Below are 8,082 nucleotides of genomic sequence, written 5' to 3' on the forward strand. Positions count from 1 at the left end.
TTTGAAGCAGACATGCACCTTTTAAACATTCGATTAATATCGTGATAATTATCATTATCGAATGAAAAAATATAAATATCGTGCTAATTTATTTGCCAGCCCTACTGGCAGCTTCATTAAATAGTACCCGCAAAACACCAGTCTCAACATCAACAGTGAAGCTGCCAGTTGAGGACTTGTGAGGTGTCTGCTTATCAAACTAGACACTAATGTACTTGTCCTCTTGATCAGTTGTGCACCGGGGCCTCCCACTCTTTCTATTCTGGTTAGGGCCAGTTTGCGCTGCTCTGTGAAGGGAATAGTACACAACAATGTACGAGATCTTCAGTTTCTTCGCAATTTCTCGCATGGACTAGCCTTCATTTCTCAGAACAAGAATAGACTGACGGGTTTCAGAAGAAAAATCTTTGTTTCTGGCCATTTTGAGCCTGTGACACATCTGTGATCGAGGAAATCAACCCAAAGCATGAAGAGAGGGATGGCAACCAGAATGATGACCCCCAAGAGTGATGGGAAGAAATACAGACGTGATGCAGAATGTTCAGATGGTGATGACAGTAAAAGTGCCAAAACACACCAAAAGAAGACAACAGACAAAGAGAAAAATGAAACGACGGAAGCACTCCTGACCGAGGAAAAAGGTAACAGTAGTGATGATGGTTTCACTGGGATGAAACAAAAGGATGGACATAAAAATATGCTTGTTGGCGAGAAGGTTGCTACAAATTACTGTCAGAATGATCAACCAGCAAATGTCAAAGTTCAGAACAACCTGGCAGGTGATATAGACTGGTCAGAGAGTGACTACAGCGAGATTGAGGAAATATTCACTGAGGACATTAGTGAAGAATTAAAGGAAACGGATGAGGAGGAGGAGGTTGAAGAAAAGGCAGATATTGAGAGTGATGAGAGAACAGGAAGAAATGTGATAAGTGAATGTGATGATAAGAGTGGGAAACCAAACATGAAGAAAGGCATGGTTGACAAAGACAATACGGACAACAACGTTGAGAAAGACAAAACAACCCAAAGCAACACAAAGAGAGAGGAGGGCAAGAGAAAAAAGGGTCAAAGCCAAGACACAGAGACATACAAAAGAAATGGAGCGACAGAATCTGACGAGCTCACTTTGGCTCCTGGAAAGGGGTCAGATAGCAATGACAGTGAGAGTGTCAAATCCAACCAAGAGAAAGAAAAGGATGACCAAAAGGACAGTTAGAGAGTCAGGAGGAGAAGGAGGACAGGGTACTTGCTGGAGCAGAGGGAGACTCAGCATCCTCAGGAAGACCAATCGGAAACGTGCAAAGGTAAAAAATACAATTGTTTGGCATCATATGTAAATTATCACTGATCTGTCATTAAATGTAGTGAACTCCACTGATATCAATGACACTTACCTTTTCACACCTTTGTCATCTCTTTCAGATTTTTCCATTTTCGCAGCGGCAACGGTTAAGACTCAGGGCCCAGGCGAGGATCAACTAGCAATTGAAGGAAAGACTAACGACACTCAGACAGAACAGGCAGCAAAGGTCAAAGGTGAAAAGGACCAGGACATTGACTGGTCAGAGAGTGACAGTGAGACTGAGGAAATTACAGCCGATTTTGAGATTGATGAGGAAACGGACCAACCAGCAACGTGCGGAGGTAAGAAGGCAGTCAGTGGAATTACAATGAGGAGTGCTGATCTTGTTTGACAGCATGTGAAAATCATCACTAATATTTTAGAATTGTAGGAAACTCCCGTGATATCATTAACACTTACCTTTTCACACACCATTTTTTTCAAATGTCAGACTACTCCATCTCAGTTGCTGAGGAGGTTAACCTCTCTGGGGTAGGTGGGACGCAATCGTCCCACCCGGCCAATAGCCAGGGAAAATACAGAGCGCTATATTCAAATAAAATGATATAAATATCAAACTTTCATTAAATCACACATGTAAGATATCAAATTAAAGCTACACTCGTTGTGAATCCAGCCAACATGTCAGATTTCAAAAAGGCTTTTCGACGAAAGCACAAGATGCTATTATCTGATGATAGCACAACAGTAAACAAAGATAGTAGCATATTTCAACACTGCAGGCACGACACAAAACGCAGAAATAAAAATATAATTCATGCCTTACCTTTGACGAAATTATTTTGTTGGCACTCCAATATGTCCCATAAACATCACAAATGGTCCTTTTGTTCGATTAATTCCGTCGATATATATCCAAAATGTCAATTTATTTGGCGCGTTTCATCCAGAAAAACACAGCTTCCAACTTGCGCAACGTCACTACAAAATATATCAAAAGCTACATGTAAACTTTACCAAAACATTTTGAACTACTTTTGTAATACAACGTTAGGGATTTTTAACGTTAATAATCGATCAATTTGAAGACGGGATGATCTGTGTTCAATACAAAAAGAAAACAAACTGACGCAACTTTTTTGGTAATGCGCCTCTCTCAAACAATTTACTTCAAGTGACCCTCCTTTACGATGGCCGTACTCCTCATTTCACAAAGGAATAACCTCAACCAATTTCCAAAGACTGGTGACATCCAGTAGAAGCGGTAGGAACTGCAAACAAGTCCCTTAGAAATCTGGTGTCCCAATGAAACCTCATTGAAAAGACCGTGACCTCAAAAGAATAAAAATTCTGAATGGTTTGTCCTCGGGGTTTTGCCTGCTACATAAGTTCTGTTATGCTCACAGACATGATTCAAACAGTTTTAGAAACTTCCGAGTGTTTTCTATCCAAATCTACTAATAATATGCATGTCTTATATTCTGGGGATGAGTAGAAGGAAGTTGAAATTGGGCAGGCTATTAATCCAAAAGTGAAAATGCTGCCCCCTACCCCGAAGAAGTTTTAAGTGATGCAGCTTTCTAATAACGGCCGAAGATGTCACATGCGTTTCCCAAAACACCATGCAGAGAGAACGTTCACTAAGTGCATCGTTGGATGTCGATACTGATTGAAAGAAAGGCAGGGCTGCTCTGTGATCAGATTTCTTCATTCAAATCTTACCTTAACATTAGAATTATTCCACAATACTGATGACGGATCAGCTCCTAGAGAGCTATTACCACCTTATGGCTGCAAAATATTGAGGCGATTTATTCTGACGCTTACCCTATAATAATGCACTAAATCACAGATTCATTTGGCACATGTAGTTAAACATCATGAAATATGTATTGAGGCAAAAATTACAGACCGTGTAGTCTACAAATAGAAGTCAATTGACTGAAGATTAAATTGAGTTCAATATGATTGAAATACAGGGCTATGTAGCCTACTGAACTTTGCTTGTTGAATTAAACAGCTTGTTTCTATGTTTAGGGGAGATCTTCTGTGTAGAAAGTGATGCAGAAGGGCAAAAAAAGCATTTAACAAAGCACTAGCTGTACTACGAGTGGTCTGAGGCAGCGTTTTCAACTGCAACTTGACTAATTATGGTTTTTTCGAAACAGCTCTGAGATTTAACAACGCTCCTATGAAGGTTCTAACGATGAACATAGCCTTATGATGGTTTTGGGAAACCGGGCCCTGGATTATAACATATTGATATAATGTTGAATGCTGAGATAGTTTATTAGCATGTTCAAGGCGCTTCTCTTATTTCTGTTTTTCTGTGTGTATTAATGTCCATTCTCTCAATTTTCTTGTCATATTTGTCTGTGTTTGCTGCAGCTGGAGGACAGACTCAGAACACTCAGACAGACCAGGCAGCAAAGGTCAAAGGTGAACAGGACCTGGACATTGACTTGTCAGAGAGTGACTATGATAGTGAGGGAACAATGGATAGTGACAATGAGTACATAGGTAAAGACGAATGGACAAAGTGGAGTGTGGACATTGAGGAAAAGAAAGCGTGTACACAACTCCAACATGATGGAAATACAGCTGAGAGACATCATTAACCAAGAGAAGAAAAAGCTCCAGCCAGCAAAAGGCAAAGGTGAGAGAGAGAGAGAGAGAGAGAGAGAGAGACCACTAGCTGATAAGGAGAAGTTCAGATTGTGAAGTGAGCATGAATTCCCTCAGTATGTTTATCTATCTTTTCCCTTGCCCACCTCTCTCCCCCGGAAGATGTATCCATCTTTTCAGCTGGTGCTCAGACTCAGCAGACCCAGCAATGCAAAGGTAAGAAAGAGGAGGGGTGCAGCATTATGAATTGTTGTGTCACATAAGACCCACTACTCACTGGGCACAAACTGGTTGAATCACACTTCTTTCCACAAAAAAATAATCTATTTTATAACATGACATTGAATCAATATGGAAAACTACTTGGATTTGCAAAATGTCATCAATGTAAAGGAATTTCAGGAATGTTTTTTTCCACACAACTTTTAATCCAAATACAATTACATGGTTTACATTTTGTTGATTTCACATTAGTTGTCAACTCAATCAAATGTAAATCTAAACTAGAAGTTAAACTGACGTTCATTTGTTCATTTGAAAGCATGTTCAGTATGAAAGCATCGTCAACACTGTACATCTTTTAGTGTTTAAAGTATTATTATCAAAACACACTCCTTTTGATATTAACACCAGTAATTTGACTTTATCTTGTCAGATGTCTCCATGGTTACTGCAACTGAGTCAAATACTCTGAAACCTCAGGAGGACCAGCCAGCAATGTGCAAAGGTGAAAAAGGCTAGAATTACCATATTGATGCAATGATGCGTGCTGAGCTAGCTTGAAAGCTGTGTCTCTGTGTTATATCTGTTAGTGATGTCCCTTCCTCTTTTCTCTTTTCTGTGTTTGCTGCAGCTGGAGGAAAGACTAACACTACTCAGACAGACCAGGCAACAAAGGTCAAAGGTGAACAGGACCTGGACATTGACACAGACTGGTCAGAGAGTGACTATGATAGTGACGATGGATTCATAACTGAAGAAGTATGGCAAAAGCGGAAAGAGGACAATGAGAAGAAAAGACAAAACAAAGATTACACAGTTACACCATTACCGAATACAGATAGGATTGATGGAGAGATCTCAAGAGAAAAGATTGGAAAGATAAACCAAGAGCAGAGGGCTGCAGCGGAGGGAAAGACTCAGAACCCTCAGACATATCAGCCAGTAAAGGTCAAAGGTGAAAGTGACCTGACAAGTGGGGGAATGAACCAAGAGAAGACAGAGATAGAGGTCCTTCAGGGGTCTCGTCAGGAACAGCCAGCTAAGTGTAAAGGTCAGGAGGGTTGGAGGACCATGCTATAACCAGTAGAGCTGTCTTTTTACATTTAACATTTACATTTTAGTCATAGAGCAGATGCTCTTATTCAGAGCGACTATACTGGCCCCCTGTGGGAATCGAAAACACAACCCTGGTGTTGCAAGCACCATGAAAGACCAACTGAGACACACTAAGCTCTAAATAACAGCAATGATGTTTATTTCCAACCCCCCCCCTCTGTCTGTCTGTCTGTCTGTCTGTCTGTCTGTCTGTCTGTCTGTCTGTCTGTCTGTCTGTCTGTCTCTCTCTCTCTCGCTCTCTCTCAGGCATGGCCAAGGTCCCCCCGGTTCAGCAGGCCAAAGTGAGTACCAAAAGTGAGATTGTCCAAAAGAAAGATGGGAATGACAAAGTGACAGAGCCAAAGACAGATGCAGAGCTCATTATGGAAAAATATGAGAGGATGGTGGAAGAAGAGAAACGGGGGCTTGGTCAGAAGGAAAGGAGAGATAAAGAGATGGCCAAAGGGACAGAGGGAAAGAAAAAGGAGGTGTCTAAAGAAGAGCAGAGCAGGCTGAGGAATGAGAAGGCCCTGCAGGATCACATGGCCAGGGTAGAGAATCAGGAAGGGACAAGCAAACAGACCAGACAACCACAGTGTAAAGGTAGGACCAGGCAAAGTGACATGGGACTCTAACACAAAACATTGAATTATCTGTGGTTTAATAGCGAAGAGCACCATTGCTCTCTCCCAAAAGTTAGGTTGGTGCGAAAAACCTGTAAATTCAAATAAGTAAAACAGTGCGATGGTCTGCACTCGAAAAGATGTCACATAAAGCTTACGTCATTTTTAGATTTAAAAAATATATATTTTAACTGCATCAGGGATGGCGTACACAGATGTTTCGGCTTTGCAGCCTTCTTCAGGGTGGTTTAGCATCACTCAGACGACGCCATCTTAATCCACATGGGGAGGCTAATAAAACTATTCATTTAAGTAACAGCAGTGTATCTCACTAAGGTACTGAGTTATGTGTGACTGCAGTTTATTAACACAGTACTCCTCTAGTGCATTGAAACAGCTTATAGGCCTTAACTATACTTTTATTGCTGTGTGTTATTGTCCTATCAAGTCTCCATTCATATATATTCCTTTCTGTCCTTAGATTACTCTATTTTCACTGCATCAGGGCTAAAAAGCAAGGACCCGCATGATCAACAGCCAGTAAAATGCAAAGGTAAAACATGAAGCAGGATAGAGAGGGACAGACTTTTCACAAAATATTTGATGGCACAGTGAGGTACAGGTAAAAAGGATGAAAGATATAGAGAGAGGGAGACAAAAAATTAAAGAGAGAGACACAGAAAGAGGCAGACAGACAGAGCAAGACATATAGACAGAGAGAGCCAGAGAGAGAGAGAGAGAAAGAGACCACACAAGCACACTATAAGCTCTGGTACTCAATTGGAATAGAACGGTTTGATGTTTACTCAAGTCTTTTTTAGGAAACATGGCTGATGTTTGTTCTGGATCATTTTCTTTCTTTCTATATATATATTTCTCTCTCTTTCTCTCTCTTACACGCACACGCATTTACTCTGTTTTCCTATCTCTATCAATCTCTGTCTCTCTGTCTAACACTCTCTCTCTCTCCCTCTCTCGCTCTCTCTCTCTCAGATGTCTCTATATTTGCAGCTGGGAAAAATAGTTTGGCTAAGGTCCTGAAATCCCTTATATGCAAAAAAGAACGAAGGCAGAATGCATAGGTAAGAGAGGAGAATGTTAAAACTGATAAGTGAAGTTTATTTGACACAGTATTACATGATTCTAACAGTGCTACTTGTTTTGTCTTTTTTCAGTTCCTGACGTTTTCCTTGCTAAGAAGTGACCTCTGCAATTTGACAAATATTTTCTGAAATTCATTTTCATTCTTTCCCTTGTTTTCTATATACATTCTTAAATTCTTCAAGCATTATAAAATAATAAAATAATTTTAGCATCAATGGTTTGTGTGTGCACATTGTTTTTAAGGGTCAGGTCAAGACCAATTCTGTGTTGTGTGTTTTGCTAGAGAGAAACAGTATGGATATTAGCCCAGATTCCTAACCTCTAGGGTTTGCAAAGTCTTAAAAAAACAATCACCAGCCTTAGATTCTCCACAACTTTTTTTGTCACATTAGACTTGAAAGATATGCTAACAGAATTGAGCGTGCCAGAGAAAATGGTCTCTAATGGTCTCTAATGTACCCACAGTTTTGTACTCAAAGCATCCTTTGTCTCTTTAAATTGTCACATATGGTTGTGGCCATAGAGCTCGCCAGTTTGTAGTCCTAAAAACTGTAAATGAAACCTTGTGGTACAGATAGGGGTCTACCTGTGCCTGAGCACCTTAGTATAAATATCATCTGTCCTGCCCCAACAGCATACCATTTGATTAACACTTGATAACACTTGATTTACATCATCATCAATTCTCGGTCTGGTTGGACTACACGCAGCAGAGAGAGGCAGAAAGACAGAGAGAGGAGCGGTTGCATCTCCGACCCTCCGACCCATGTCCACTCCTTCTTCAGTCGGGAGTTGCACATGTGTGTCAGGGCAGGAGCAACACAGGTAGTCTACACTCTAGCAAACCATCCTATGCTAACATATCTCATAGTGAGAGAACCACATCAGACTCATCCTTTCATCTCATAGTGAGAGAACCACATCAGACTCATCCTTTCATCTCATAGTGAGAGAACCACATCAGACTCATCCTTTCATCTCATTGTGAGAGAACCACACCAGACTCATTCTTTCATCTCATAGTGAGAGAACCACATCAGATTCATCCTTTCATCAAGCATTCATCAAGCATATCTCAGACTTGACGTACAGGTCATGCTCCAACAG

The 8,082-nt window shown here is 40.7% G+C and overlaps 1 pseudogene; it reads left to right on the forward strand.

Annotated features, from left to right (window-relative positions):
* The first annotated feature begins 350 nt into the window (after nt 1-350).
* Nucleotides 351-6,842, forward strand: LOC129856093 (myb-like protein X; annotated as a pseudogene).
* The last annotated feature ends 1,240 nt before the right edge of the window (nt 6,843-8,082 follow it).

Source organism: Salvelinus fontinalis, chromosome 5 (genome assembly GCF_029448725.1).
Source record: "Salvelinus fontinalis isolate EN_2023a chromosome 5, ASM2944872v1, whole genome shotgun sequence".
Taxonomy (NCBI): domain Eukaryota; kingdom Metazoa; phylum Chordata; class Actinopteri; order Salmoniformes; family Salmonidae; genus Salvelinus; species Salvelinus fontinalis.